At 38.3% G+C, this 16230-nt stretch overlaps 1 protein-coding gene across 1 annotated transcript in view; it reads right to left on the reverse strand.

Moving 5' to 3' along the window:
• The window catches only part of KCNQ5 (potassium voltage-gated channel subfamily Q member 5), a 286898-nt gene that overhangs the window by 232793 nt on the left and 37875 nt on the right, over positions 1-16230 (reverse strand). The window lies entirely within an intron of this gene.

Raw genomic sequence — 16230 nt, forward strand, 5'->3', positions numbered from 1 at the left:
TCCCAGTATAAAAAAAACTCAGCAGTTCCTTCAGAGATGCTGCCATCATCACATATAGAATTGTGTTTTATAAAAATCACAAGAGGTTTTTTACTTCAAGAAGGCTTCATCAGTCTTTAAAAACCATGTTGCATTTCTTGTTGGCCCAGCATCAACAGATGCAAGCCCTTTTTGTTGTCTCTCACAGTCAAACTGGTTTGTCTCATGGGTAATTGAAAGAGTTGGGTGCCTCAAAAGCGCACTTTATCCTGTCCTAATATGAATACCAAAGATGATAGTTACAATACCTGTGCCTCTCCGAGTGCGTCTTTTTCTCTCTATAGGTTAACATAACACCTTAAGTTGCTGAGTCTTGCTGAGTCTAAGGTAGATGTCTTAAGCCCAGATACCCAACTGCTGATTGGTGAGGTGATCCCATCTTACCAACTGCATAAAACAGATCAGAAAATAACCTAATTTCAAAGGCTGCAATAATAATGATAGTCTTAAATAAGCTACTTCGCTCCTCTTTTACTAGCACACCAGTGTCGTAATACATGTACTTTAACACCTACTGTTGTCCTTAACATCAGTGTAAACCCATACTGAACTTTTTACTTACGCATATGAAATTCTTTTGGACTTACTTGAATATAAATCAGCATGCTACAAAATTTACCACCAACATCCACTGGAGTGAATCTTTGAGGTCAGCATTCTAGCACGAATATTTAGCTCATCATAAGCATGCACTTTCATACTGCAATAAATCTAAACTTGCATTATTCAAATCCCAAACTCTTAACCACTAATCTACAAGAGACACTCGTTGAAAGAAATACCACGCCTAGCACTTTTAAAGATGTAAGAGCCGACAACAAGGAACATCAAGCTGAAGAATCTAATGCTGGAAGAGATTCGAATGACAAAGTACAGAGAGCTTCAGAGTATGATTAGAGTATTCGTCAAAGTAGCTCCCTGCTGAGACACAGCCACAGTTTACTGGAGCGCAGAAGAACATCATCTTTCCATACCTGTGCATACTGGTAATCACAGGGAATGCATCTGTGGTCTGACCAGCATGGCCTTGTGTATGTCCTTATAGACGAAGAAACTAATAGCCAGAGTAGCATCCCCCACAGAGACAGAGAAGGAAACTGCAAGAGGCATTGGTGAGAGGCTTGTCTAGAATACAATGGAGAAGCCTAGTCAAATTTAAACCCAAACCAAACCAAAACTAAACCAAACCAAACAAACAAAACACCACCACCACCACCACCACAAAAAACCCCACTGAGAACCTCTTATACGGAGTACTAGAGAACGGCTGTTTTGGCACAGTAAAAAACAAATCAAAAGGATTGTGATCTGTATGTATGGATACTTTGGGGGCCGTGAGGGAGGAGAAACAAGAGACAAAGGAACATGACTGGCAGAAAAGAAAATGCATATACACTAGCAACGAAGAAATTCAAGATTCAAGTTAGATATCTGCTTCTAAGCATAAAAATAGCTGGATTTTGGAACATCCTTGTGCAAGGAGTCAGCTAGTTCAATCAGAAGACACCTTCATTCAGGCATTCATCATGTATGGTCATCACTACTTGTACAAGAGGACTAGATAATATTGATTGTTACTTTAGGACCTTAAAATCTCTGTAGCAAAAGAGTGTAAAAATTGTAAGTAAAATAGTCCCACAATTTTTGTTGCATGCACATAGGTCTTTTTGTATTTACTGTTTTAGGAATCATTCCTTTCCAAAAGCTGTTAAGCGTAGTTTATAGAGCTGTATGGCTAAGATGAAGGATAGGGTTCATTGAAGTAAAAACAAGAAGACAAAAGAATGCAAAATTAGAATTACAAATAACTGATCTTTTTTTTTAACACAAAGTGAATAAGAAAGTCTACATAGGCACATTGCATTTATAATATCAAAAACATATTAGGCCATTTGGCATTCATTTTCATTAGACATTGATAGTATAATTCAATTTCAACAATTATCTAATATTTCAGTTCATTATAAGCCTGCTGACAACTGCAAGAAATCAGGGTCCTTCCATGAGATCCACAGACATTTGATACAACTTTACAGCTAGAGGAATTTTCCTTAGATCATTATTTACAAAGATAAGATCAAAATTAAAACATCGGGAAAACGTTGAACATTTTGACATGTGAAACTTCAGGAGACCCTTTTATATTGGAAGCATTCTATATTTACAGTTGGTTTTGATTAAGATAGGAACTAAGTCAAGTTTTCAGTGCGCTCAAATACAAGCTTAAGAAGGGTTTAAGTGCAGTGACTAAAGCTTTGTCTGTACTGTAAAAACTGGTAAGGGATTCTGCATGATTGCTACTGTTTCACCTCAATCCATGAGAAGTCCAAAAAAAATGACTTTCTACAATTACCACTCTCCCATCTTCTAAATTTTGTTTCAGCATCCCAAATAGTATCATCACTTGGATGAATGAGTTGTAAAGTCCCAAGTGAATTATGAATTCTTACTTACATGTGGTTAGTGTATTTTTGAAGTGTAAGTACCTAGATTTAGCTATCAATCCTGGAACTTCCGTGGAAAGCCTGCTGTGCAAAATCATGTAGCTCTTAGAAAAGAGAAACAGTCAATCATAGGCTTTGCCTGGTCTCTTCTGGCAGTAAATTCTACAGCGGGGGCTCTACTTCTAAGGATGGTTTGCACAGAAAACAAGCCAGGAGTCTCTTACTATTCCATGTGGCACATGGCAAAGAATGGTGTTTTGCTTTTTTTAAAAGTAGACAGGTCCAATCTGTCAGATGGTTTGGTAGGTGGAGAATTTTAGTTTGTTCTGATGAGCACAAACTGCAAGTGAAGTTCACAGAAAATACATGTTCGTTTGGCCATTCTGTCATCCATGAAAAGCACTGCTGGTGACTTTGGAGTAACCACAGAAATCCACTGCAGCACAGGTACCTAAGAGTGCTCAAGTATACCATTAAGTTAATTCTTAGTATATTTTTTAGTTATGCACAGCTATTTTTCTTACTGGAGCTACAGCAAATGAATTTCATGAAATTACACAATTACTAAAAATAGAATTTACCTGGGTTCTAATTCCCTAGATCACGTGTTATGTGACACCACCACAGCAGCTGAACATGCTAAAGCCTGGACCCTTAATCCATAGCACTAGTAAGTACTCAGAACAAAGCAGAATGTTACGCTGCCTATAAAAAACACTAAAAGTGCATTTGAAAGTAAAATACTTCTTCCTGCTCCCTTTTTTGACTTGATGTGGGGGGACTCAGCCCACAGCATGTCACTGAAGTATCACTGGCAGAGAGAACTCTAGGTAATGCTTCTGCAGCGTGTGGTGTGACCCTATGGTCTGCAGAGTGGAAAGCATTTATAATTGTAGAAGCCCACAGAAAGCGGAAGCAGCGACTTGTTTGCTGTCTTCATGTCAACCTGCAGAATCTTTCTCCTCGCACAACCACGACAGGCGTTGACAGCCTTTGCGGAGAGCAACGACGAAATCTCCAATGTAAATGTAAACTCCGGCATAAATGTAGTCTGAGCCATCTTGGTGTTCGCGGTCTTCACTTAGTCAAACAGCTGCATTTGTTTTCTTCGGTAAAATTAGCTGTGCATTGGCTGGGAGAAGAACTGGTTTGCACCTTCAGAACAAACCTGATGAACAAGCTACTGGATCTGACTGAAAACTCCTAAGAGCCAGAGCAGAAACCAGATCCATAAGAAACAGTCTTGACTGCTCAGCCCACCGAGTCACTTACAGAGGTCCATACCTCAACTTTTGCTATACTTCTTAGAGCAAAAGCACACAAAACACAGTCAGTGTATGTAACTGCATATTGTTGTAACTCCCCATTCCAGAGAAATTATTCAGTGCATTAACTGTAAGAAACCAAGAGCTTACATCTCTTGATATTAAACATGGATGATGTGTTTTCAGCTTCTTCTGGTCAAATATGACAAGATCAGTAGACATCAAGTTCTGACTATATTGCTCAGTACTACCACTGAGCTATTTTGAAAGCTTCCTTCTGCCATAATCCCCAAAAGCACTGGGAGCTTTTTTGGGGGACAGGAACTAAGATTGCTTCCACATCTGAATCAAATATCAAAATAATCAATTCCTTACATTCTACAATATTAGATACAGAGTTTTTCTCCTTCATTTATGTGAAGCGTGCATGAATTTTGCCGAGAATTCTGAATTCCAAGAGTAACTCCTCCAGCAGCAGCTGAGTCTCTCAACCCTCAAGCTCAAAATATTAAACTTCTTGCAGTCTCAGTAACCATCATTCCTCTGTAAAATTCAAAGTTATTACTTCATGTGAAATATTCTGCGTCCCTGCCTCTCCTTTCCACAGCTCTTTATATTATCCAAACAGAGGTAAAAGTACGGACACTTTTCAGTGGATCAGCAGGACCGAGAGAGCCGAGCGCCTGGCTGCAGAGCAGCACACATGTTCTGTGCACCAGACCATTACTGGCGCAAAAAGCAATACTCCTTTCTGCATTATGCGTTTTTAATAATCTTGTTTTTTCTCCCTTGATACTTCACATTCATCCAACTTCCTTCTCTGCAATTTAGCTCTTTATTTAGCTCACAAAGTAGGCATTATCCTAAGTAGGTAGAGTATTCATCTTTTGGCGTCAGTGCCAGTTACCCCTAGCAACCAACCTTTGAAGGAAAACCTTATTTTCATCTGGTAACCCAAAATAGGACTAAAGGGTCAACTGCAAAGCAAATACAAGAAATCAGCTCTTAAGCCTGAAAAAATGTTCAATAAAGGGCCTCCTTCTATTTGTAGAATTCAAGTGTCAAAGAGACATTAGGTTTCTTAAGAAATTGTGTCACATGACTGGGGGAAAAATCCCTAAAAAGTGACATGCTGGTGCTCACTTAAAAACCAGATGCAACAGCATCGCATTTCAAGCAGCACATCCATTTGGAAGAAGCCTCGAAGGTGTACGACATACATACTGACCTTATCTAAATAAGAAGAAACCACACAGTCTAATTACAAAGGCTAGAAGCAACGGCACTGGTTTTACCCAGTGTGTTCGAGACATACCCTCCTTCCCCTCTACTCCGCCTTGGTGAGACCCCATCTGGAATATTGTGTCCAGTTCTGGGCCCCTCAGTTCCAAAAGGACAGGGAACTGCTGGAGAAGGTCCAGCGTAGGGCAACAAAGATGATTAAGGGAGTGGAGCACCTCCCTTATGAAGAAAGGCTGAGGGAGCTGGGGCTCTTTAGTTTGGAGAAGAGGAGACTGAGGGGTGACCTTATTAATGTTTATAAATATATAAAGGGTGAGTGCCACGAGGATGGAGTCAGGCTCTTCTCAGTGGCAAACAATGATAGGACAAGGGGTAATGGGATCAAGCTGGAACACAAGAGGTTCCACTTAAATTTGAGAAAGAACTTCTTCTCAGTGAGGGTGACAGCACTGGAACAGGCTACCCAGGGGGGTTGTGGAGTCTCCTTCCCTGGAGACATTCAAAGCCCGCCTGGACACATTCCTGTGCGACCTCACCTAGGCGTTCCTGCTCCAGCAGGGGGATTGGACTAGATGATCTTTTGAGGTCCCTTCCAATCCCAAACATACTGTGATACTGTGATACTGTGATACCAATATACATCCATACACACACAGCTCATCTCACCATTCTCCTCGGCTGAAACCTGTGTGCACTACACTTTCTGTGACCAAGTAATAATTAAATTAAAATTAAAAACAGAATTCAAAATAGATCCTATGGCAAATGAAAACAGTAAAACAGTTGTTAGAGTTATCTGAGGCTCAACCCATGTGACTTGCAGAGCAGTGGTGCTTTCTGCAGACATAACGTGCGAGTCCCCATAAAGACATCTAAGTAGAACGGACTTTGACTATCTCCTGCCAAGGCTGAGAATTAGTCCTTTGCTTGGTTTGGATTACTTGAAGCAAAATCTTCAAGGATCTGGAAATAAATCCCTCCGTTGATAACAGTGGGTTTTGTACAATTAAGTTGTGTCATCTGTTATGCAGCTAGTGGCCTTGAAAAAGTTGCCAAGGCAGAATGAGTTGATAGCACAGTAGTGCTAGGAACAACTCTATGTGATAGCAGCACACAGCATGAGATTCATCTGACAAAAGACAGACATTGCCTAACACGTCACTTGACCCTTAAAATTGGTGTAGAAAAGCCGATACTTTCAGAAGGCAGTTCATCTTGTTAGAAACCAGAGGTCTAAAGCAGGTCAGATGAACTACACCCTGTTTCTCTCCACTGGCTTTAACAGACTGTTGGGTGACTGTGTCCCACCAAGACACCCAGAGCCCAGCACAGTGTCTCCTGCCAGGGGACATATGCTTGCTCCAAAGCCACAGTAAGCACGGGTTCCCCTCAGGAAACAGAAAGCCTGCTATCTCTTCTGAAATTCTCTTGAAATCTAAGTTGAAAGCCCAAATGGATATTATTCTTTTAACTGGCTTACAAGGATCACATAAACACATTCCTGACTCTTTATATATAGGACGTGGGAATTTCAAAACACAGCAACTCCAGAAGCACCATTTACGTTCATTCTCGCTTTTGGATACTTCAGATACCCTTAATCATGGTTAACAATTGAGGTTAAACTGCCAGACCCATCATTTTGTCTTGGCTTTGTTTCTGCTGCAAGTAGTTGGGTTGAAAGACAGGAGCTTCTTATTTATACTTATCAAAAGTACATGGGAAAATATAACATAATTTAAAAACTGCTTTCTATCAAGGAAATAGCTTTAGTCAGTGAGCAGCACTGCAATTACTGACCAAGCATGCATAGGTCAACATTGTTCAGCAAAAACATCAACAGCTATTTTTTATTTTAATTTGCATTTATAAAAATAGATTCAGGAAATGCAGTTATTTGTTTCACAAGCATTGGAAGAATGCACACACCATATTTACCACTTGGGCATAACCTGCTTCTACTGAAGTTAATTAACCAACATTGATTTCAATGGAAAAAGGATCAGTTCATCTTTGCAATACCATCTACTGAATATTATTGCTTCCGTAAGCAAATAATGTAGGACATGTGATGCTTTTATTTTCAGTGCTTGGATCTCTTCCCTCTAAAGTGCATTAGGATAAAATTAGTAAGCTGTATTTCTACCCACTTGTGATCAGCAATAAATACTCGCTCTTGTAGCCTAGTGCACTTTTCCCTGGTGAAACTTAATCAACGTTCCCTTTTGAAAACGGGGAGTTTGTATGATAACAGAGTATAGGCCTTTACAGTGGGGAAAATACCTGACTTAAGTGGGGCTGCCTACACAATCATGAAGTGAAAAGAAAACATTTACTGCTTCTCATAGCTCAAAAATTAGGGACATAGAGTGAAACTCTGCAGTGGAATGTCCTTTGGGTCTACTGAGTACAACAGAAAGAATTCAGCTTCCAGTTCAGAAAGTCCTGAACACTTCCTTAGCAGCAAGCAAGGTGGTTATTGGAGGAGGCATCAAGGGGGACCTGGCTCATTCACTCTTTCTCTAGAAGTCCATTACTGGCTTGTACTGGGACACTGGAAATTAGAGTAGATAAAATGGCTGTTTCCATAAGGCTACTTCATGAAAAAAATGACACATGGGGTTTTTTACTTAATATTATAATTTTCTATTGTCAGTTGAGAAGAATCTGCTTCTGGAATACTACCCTTCTAAGTTTTTTCCTAATTAGAAGTACTTTCGTGCTTCTGATTGACTTTCCAAGTGACTTTTGGTGAATGCTTATTCATCTTGTTCCAACTGGCAAATCACATCGATGTGACAGACAGATCACACGCATATGTGATAGACAAATAGATGTGATAAACATATTTCTGTAAATTGGATTACAAATTCCTGACAAAACCCCAAATTAACACAGTGTTACAGAATATATAAAACTGTATCTCATAGCCCTTAAGAAAAACCTGGGGTAGTCAGGACAGAGTCTCTGCTACAGGTGTAAAAGCACTATAAGAGCACAAGGATAAGGGCCAGAAACTTCACACCTCCACACTGGTGCAGAATTATTAAAACCTGGGTGGATGGAAATCAATTCAGTTTGTTCATGTCTAGGAAGGGAAGTAGACTGATTATAGATGACCACAGAAACAGAACCAGAGACACACGGGAGACACCTTTATGTAGAGAAGTTCTGGACTCTTATTAACGTGAACGGGTAAGTCTAAGCAACCCTTTGCCCCTGTGAACTGCTGGATGGAAAGTGTTGACTGCTTATTCTGATCTTATCAAGGCATATTCAGTTCCCATTGGGCAGACGTTACTTTTTCATGCAAACATTTGTGGCGTTATCCTGCTTTTTTTGGAAGTTTGTTTTAGACTGCTGAATAGCTTCCTTCTTGTTGTTCCTTTAAACTTAGGAATATATCTACTCATGCTACTCCTTAAGCACTGATCTGCTAAGAAAGTAGAAGTTTATTGGAAAATATCCTACACTTAATTGAATGTGGTCTCCCTTTCTCATGATACTGATACCCATGGGCACATACCGATCTGTGTAAAAAAGGGGAAATAATCTATTCCCTCCAGACATCTAAGCCAAGTTGCACAGGAGGTGAAGAAAGTACTGTTGTCTTCTTGTTGAGATTTACCATTTATCAAAAGAGTCTAATGCTCGGTCAATGAAAAAACCTGGGCTTATCCAAAAGCAAAATGGATTTTTTTGTGTGTGATGCTTTTGAAACAATTACTTTTCAGGAAAGTCAATTATAGACGAGTTTCAATACCCCATCTAATCCTCTTATTTTTAAGCTGAATATTTTCTTTACATGTTATAATTAAAGTGTCAAAGGTAACACAGTATTTGTGGATCAGTTTAAAGAACTGACTTTAATAACTGAAAAGATAATTATTTTGAATTAATAGGAAACCTTATTTAAATGTATCAAAATATTTTCTTGAATATTTGCTCTTTAATTTTGTTACCTAAAGAGAAATCTATTTCCTTGATTGTTACCTACTAAAACTTGTTGGTTTCCAATTAACCACAACTTTTTGGCATTACTTTTTGTTAACCAGGAGGCTACACAGATCAAACGTATTTTCACACCCAGAGAAGCTATATATAAATGAAAACATATCTACACAGTTTTGTATTAGAAAATTTATTGATTTGCTGACATTTTGCATTTTAATTTATGAAACACTGAAACAGTACTTTTTTTTTCCAGTAATTTGTGTCAGACTGCATTCAGATGGAAACTAGAATCATAAAATGTAGAAAATAATGTTCTAAAAATAGTTACATACATTTAGCAGACTCCTGGATTCATACACACACACACAGTCTCCTCCCTCCCCAAGATCATTTAAACACAGTTTAGGAAAATTATTTATAAATCAAAAAGAAGTCTCATTTCCAGCTAAATGAGCTGAAAGCCATGATGACCACATCTTTAAGGAATTTAAGATTAAAAGGGACTTATGTTTTTATATATAAAACTGAAGAGAATGCAACTGCATTTCAATTCCAAATGAATCTCTGTAGGTACTGAACTGAACAAGCTAAAAATGCTATTTCTTTATCCACTGAACAGACTAGAGAGGTTAAGCCTGAAATTTTCACATCTGGTGGTACATCAAACATGCTGGCTCTAAAATTTGTAGCACTTAAACATTTCTGAAACAAAACATAAATAATATACCATAGTAGATGTTGACAGACAGGTCACAATTTTAAACAGGAAAAAAAGTTTATGGGGAAAAAAATAAACAAACAAACAAACACAAACTTACTTGAATAAAGTAGACAAAACCAATTCAAATTGTTACATACCACAACACACATACATATACACACATTATATCCGCCTCCTGAAAAAGATGTGTGTGTGGTGTGAATCTTTTAGCTTCCCAGCTTTCCAGCACTGTACTTACTAATCAGTATAGCACTCTCTTTTCAACAAAGAAGAAACCATACAATAGTTTCTCTGTAGTCTCTGGTGTCAGGAATAACTTCATTCTTAAAACAGCCCCAAAACAAAAGTGAGCAAATCGGCTCACGACAGCCAAGCACCTTGTGGGACAGCAGCTTCCGTACTTGGTCCTCAGCCCCGAAAGACCTGGTCATTCTGAATTTGCCTCACTTCACATTTCAGCATCTTCTTCTGGCCCCAGCAACAGAGTCGCTGCCTGGAAGACCTCCCTGATTTCTGACAGCCCTGTATTCCAGTCAAAGCCAAATACACATCCAGGATCAACCACAGAAGAAAAGAGTGATCCCTCATGGAACGAGGGTGATACAAAAAACGTTCATGAAAATAAGCATGACATTCAAGCAGTCTATGCATAATGGAACTGTACTATGTATAACCAGACAATAACTTGAGTTCTATTTGCAATGAAAAAGGAAGGCACTTTTTTGCTCTGAAGTTTGCTTAAATGTTTAAAAAGTTCTAATTTAATAATAAATTTAAGTTTACTGCAAACTGGAACTAGCTGGAGACTGTCTCTTGACACAGATTATCTTTCTGTTTGTGGATACTTCCAATAATGCACTGGTATGATGTTCAGAGGCTACCAGACATGGAGGAAAAGCCTCAGTCCCATTTGCACGGATGACTCTAAATCTATTCCTGAAATAGCATTTGGGCAAACTATACTCCTTTTGCACTCCATCAAGTCCAGCTCTATGTCTGGCATTGTATTTTCTCCCATCTAATTTTGTCTTTCTAAGGCCATTTTTGCTTAAAAACACCTCACTTCTGCAACTCATAGACTAACATTTTTTAAGTTCGTATTATCACAACTGTTAATAATATCCCACTAGATTTTCTGTACAGAATGGGGTCCTCACTCCTGACACAATGTAATATGTCAATTTGGTTGGAGATGAACAAAGAAATAACAATCCTACGATGCTGTGAAACAATAATGATGGTTGAAGCACTCCGTTTCCAACATGATGCTTCATCCTCATGTAGAACAGTATGTAAAAGTAGTCACTCTTTAACCATGTACAAGCATGATAAGGATTTGCACACGGCCACTCGCATCTTCACAGCACCAGCTCCCCGAACTGATTGAAGATCTCAGATGTCCTTCTGCCTGTTTCTCCTTAAGTTACGACGCCAAGAAACTATTCGTCTTTTTTGTTCCACAGACTCCAGCTATAATCTCATAAAATGTCTTTTTTTCCATAAACAAAGCCAAAAATAACTTCTTAGTCATTTGATTGTGAGCAGAATAGCCTTTTATCAAAGCACTGCAATGCTGCTGACAGATATGGTAGTAATTATCACCCTCCCCAAATATGTAACCTAGAATGACATATAGTCCTTATCGGAGCGATAAAAATCCAGCTAAGGGGAACTGTACTGCTTGTTCAATTCTCAACAAGTTTTGTAAGTCTGCAATAAGTGTGTTCCAATACAATTATAACAATTATACTTGGATAATCTGCCTAATACGTCTTAATCAAGAATACCATATGGATACAGGACAAACCCTCTCACAACACATTATACTAAGAAGTAAGGATTTGGGGGTTATGCTGATTTTTTAATGCCTGTTGGAGGCAGAAGGTCACACGGAACAGATGTATTGAACGGCAAATAACCCCATGGCAGCCCAGCACTGGCAGCGGCAATTCCCCCAGCACCTGTGGAAAGGGCAACAAATCCCCAGCCTCCCGGGCTGCACTTAGAGCAAAACTGCTCCTACAGGTCTCGCTACTATTTAACTGTGACAGTCAGACTTACCTCAAACCTCACGCTGATGATAAAATGCTGGTTATGTGAGTCTGCCGTGTACGCACAAAGGAACTGTCATGTTTATCGAAGACCTCATGTTCAGTAAGACTGATTTCAAATAAACAGAGCTGTCTGCGTTGCTGGGAAATGGGAGGAAGCGAAATACTATCGTATTTTCTGTTATTACAGGCACATATCACATAGCACAGCAGGACCTAATTAGAGCTAGTACGACATTAGTATGACATTAATGATCACTAATGTCAATTTGTTTGGAGAAAATTGGACCTGTTGCAAGGATTTGATCCATTTATTAATTCGCATTTTTCAAGATAGCTTCCAGAAGCAAAGTGCTTTTGTCATTGCAAACATTAGAAAGGCATGCATATTGTATTTTGTTCTGGGTTGGTGCACTTCACTAAAATGGTATGTCTTAAGCATTCAGGCCACAAGATCATGATGGCCACTAAGGAAGTGGCCCAGAATAAAGGGTGCAAAAACACAGGGTGTTTAAAAAAGATGGACCCAATTTGAAATCACTACCTCTCTGCAACCACGAACCACCCATGAATGAAACTCTTAAGAGTCTGTACAGCAGGTGGAGGGAAAGAGAGCATTATAATAAGGTTACAAAAACTTGACAACTCATTAAACCATTTGTAAATTTTTGTGTAATTGTAATATGTTGGGTCCATCTTTTTGAAACACCCTGTAGTATTCAGGCAGATACTTTACAATTCGAAATGATAAACTGAAGCTGGGGAGGGATGTTTCATGCAAAGCTTCAGCTTCACTCTCTGGTTTCAGTCTGCCTTGTGGGGTCAACTGGAAAAAATCTTTTTGGCTCTTTGCTCAAAGACAGAGAAGCAACATTTTAAATTATTTCCAAGCTGAACAACAAAAACACCCGAACAATGCCTGTTTCTGGATACGTGGAGAATAAAAATAACTGGGACAATAAAAGACTAGATCTGTAAAATGAGGATGAAACAGCAAGAGTTTCTCAGCTTTGTGACAGCTTTGTGGTCAGACCTCTCTGGGTGGACACTGGATATTAATCTCAGGCTCCCCCAAAGTCAGAGTCAATGCCCTAGCAGTCAGCAGAGTCAACAGTACCATCCGAAGCAGCTCCGTATTATGCAAAATAGTTTAAAAATTACTGATAAAGAGACCAACAGATCCACCCAAGAAGCAAGACATGACAGTTTCCATGAAGTTTCCATTATACCAAATGTAAAGGTGCACAGAAGAGATGGACAACCTCCCCTAAAATGTTTGGTGAACTTTTAGCTTAAAGTTCACTGCAGGAAAATACAAGGACAGAATTTCGACTAATCAGAGACCACAATCGTTCGTCTTTGGTTACTTTCTGAATCTAAACCCAACCAACCTCTTTGATGCAACAGCTTATCAAATTGGGGGCATGTTTGCAAACAGCTTTAAGGTAATGTTTTGACTACTGATCAAAAAAATGTCACACAAATCTAGTCACAACAGGCCAGGATTTACAATGCTATGGTCAGGGAACCCACAAAAAAACTTATTCAACTTTGAAACTGATGAAACATCACAGGTTGTATTTAATAAATATGTAGATATGCAATGGAAGTATTATTTGCAAAGCCTGAAAAAATGTAGAAGCAAACCAATATGCTAAAAGTATGCAGAAACTGTAATGACTCCAGAGAATTAAAAAATTATATATATATATGTATATATAAAATCAGCATTTAACCAGTGATAATTCTATCTTTAACGTCTTGCTTACAATATGGGAATGAATTCTGTTCGCAGTTATACCACTTCAAGCAGAGATATTGCTTTAAAAAGCAAAACTTGAAGCATGAAGCTAGAGGTATAAAACTCACCATTGATGGTGTGTGACCACTTATGTATGCACCTTTAGCACGTCCTCTAACTAGAAGTTTTCTTTGTCTGTAAGACAGTAGTTCCTTAAAACAAGTAAAATAAAAGTGTATCATCAAAACATAGTATTTATTACTTCACTGGCTATTGTGCACTGTTGGGTTTTTTTTCCTTTTTCTCCTCTTCATTTGGACAAAGTGGGGAAAGAAAAAAAATGCATTCTTGCTTCTTGCTCGCAGAGAAATGTGTATTTCAGATTGGACAGTGAACTCAGAGTTGTTTTGATTTCAATACTTGATTCATTAGTAATGGAAAAACTTCACATCATAGTAAAGGAATAATCTGGTGAATTTTTCAACTTGTAGGACATTGTTTTTGATAATTTGCCAACCAGAACGGAAGATTTATTATGCAGAGTATGCCAAAATGGTGAAAGGCTTCTCACACTGTAGGGCCACAAAACAGTCGCTTTATGGGATTGAATTTACTGATGCTTCTGCTTTATGGCCCTGTGTTGCCAGGCAGAAGGCGTGAGTCTGCTGTAGGTCCCGTATCACGTCTCAACAGGCTGCACAACTGCCTGGGATGTTTTGTTCCGTCCCTTCAGGTCACCACATCACCTTTGCATTCAAAGTACATCCCAACACTTCTGTCAACCTGATCGCTAGAGGTTCAACATGCTTTTATGCTATCGCTGTTTTGTTACTTTCCTATCAGTAAAAATAAAAATATTTCTCCTAAGAAGGTAGGCTAGTTTTACTATATTTGGATATGTTTATTTTTATACACAGTTTCTTTTTAAAATTCAGATATTTGCTGAAAAATATAAACAATTATCATAGAAGAAGACAGTCCTTTTTATTTTAACTTCAAATTTATCTTTGCAAAGAACAAAACACAATGCTATCCATTTTGTATTAAAAAAAAATTTATACACACGTAGGTTAGCTCTAATTTGTTGGTCATAAAATTAATGGAACTGAAGAAAAAAATTCCAGTTCTAAAAATATTTAAATATTTAATGATATCAGAAAAATAAACATTTTTTAGTTTGCCAGTGGGATACAGCACTATGAGTAGCACATAGTTCTGGCACTGACAGGAAAACAAAATAAACAAAAACAAACAAACCAACCACAAACCAAACCAACAAACAAACAAAACAAACCTTGTTTGATAAGCATAAGAATCTACCTACAGCGCCACATCTCTGTTCTCACTTGTAAGTTAACAAAAGCATAGTTATTTTTTGTAGTGCTTGTACAGCAGTCCCTCACACTCCTTTCTGCAGTGAAGAAAAAGATGTGCATGCTCAGATACAGCAAATGAACATGAAGCCCAGACTGTTGTCATGGTTACTCTGAGACATCCTAGTATATAAAGTATCTTAGAGTTAATTTTCATTTTTGTTTTCAAAATTATTAATTTGTTTACAAAGTTAGAATTCTTTAGTACTGCATATTTAGGTGCTAATATATCCATAATTTAGTGGCTACGGTTTTTCCAAGTAATTTAGTTTTAATGGCCTCTGTGCTGTGGAAAATGTGGTATCATAAGAGTTTCCAGAACAGTTCCAAGTAACATTCAGCAAAATGTTTTGTCTTGATAAATTGGACATCCCAGCCATAGCATATCACCTTTCAAATATGTGGCTTCCCAGATTTATTTTACTTCCCATTTATTTTACTCCAAAGCTTTAGCTAAAGGCTGGTTTAATTATTTATTCTGGAGACACTTCCTTATGCTATTGTAGTTAAGTCCTTGCCAGCAATTTTATTTTTAGACTGTGCACTTGGGTGGAAGAAAATGAGAAACTGCAATATTTCACACTGAAATCTTGATTTGTATTGTTTAAAAATGATATATATCTTTTCAGAAAACATCTACCCTCTAAACACATTTAAGAGTCTGAGGATGTGCAGTGAAAGGATGCAACACCCAGGTCATATTTTGTGTGTGCATAAGAAAGACATACAATTTCATGTGCAAACATGAGTTGCGAAGAAATTTTCATAAAATTCCCAGCGGCATGCAAAACTGTTTATTTATAATAATGTTTGTGTGCTCCATCTCAGCAACTGATACAAAGCAATACAAATTTTTACAAACACTGTTAACCTCAAATTTTACAAGTATGCTAACGTCCTGGCAGCTCGACTGAAACTGTGAGCTGACTGCAAGTGTTGCATTTCTTTGGGGTGGCTTTGTTCAACATGTTCTTGGCTAATTTTAGCACACAGGATCTTAATTTTGGCATGCTTAAATTTCTGGTGTGCATGACTTAATAGGGGTCAAAGGTTTTAGGGAACTATTACTGTATAAAACTAGCGATAAAAGTAGGCAATGTTGTTAATGCCTGTTGTAAAGGAGTTATGTTTCTGTGTGATCAGCAACAACAAGTGAAAAGAACCCTAAGAGTTGCCTTTGGAGGAGGAAAGCTCCCCAAGTGCATCTCTGGGTACCAGTTTAACCCAGCTGATTTCTCTGGACAACGTGCGAATTTGCTCACACATCCACAACAGGCCTATTAAAATATTAATTTAGGAAGCACCTTTCTAAAGGTCAAGGGAAGGAAAAGATAATAAAAGAAGGACTAAGGCGAAAGGTATGGGGAAGTGAGATTCAAGTCAGTAGGCAGCTGAAAAAG

This window comes from Patagioenas fasciata, chromosome 3 (genome assembly GCF_037038585.1).
Source record: "Patagioenas fasciata isolate bPatFas1 chromosome 3, bPatFas1.hap1, whole genome shotgun sequence".
In the NCBI taxonomy this organism is placed as follows: domain Eukaryota; kingdom Metazoa; phylum Chordata; class Aves; order Columbiformes; family Columbidae; genus Patagioenas; species Patagioenas fasciata.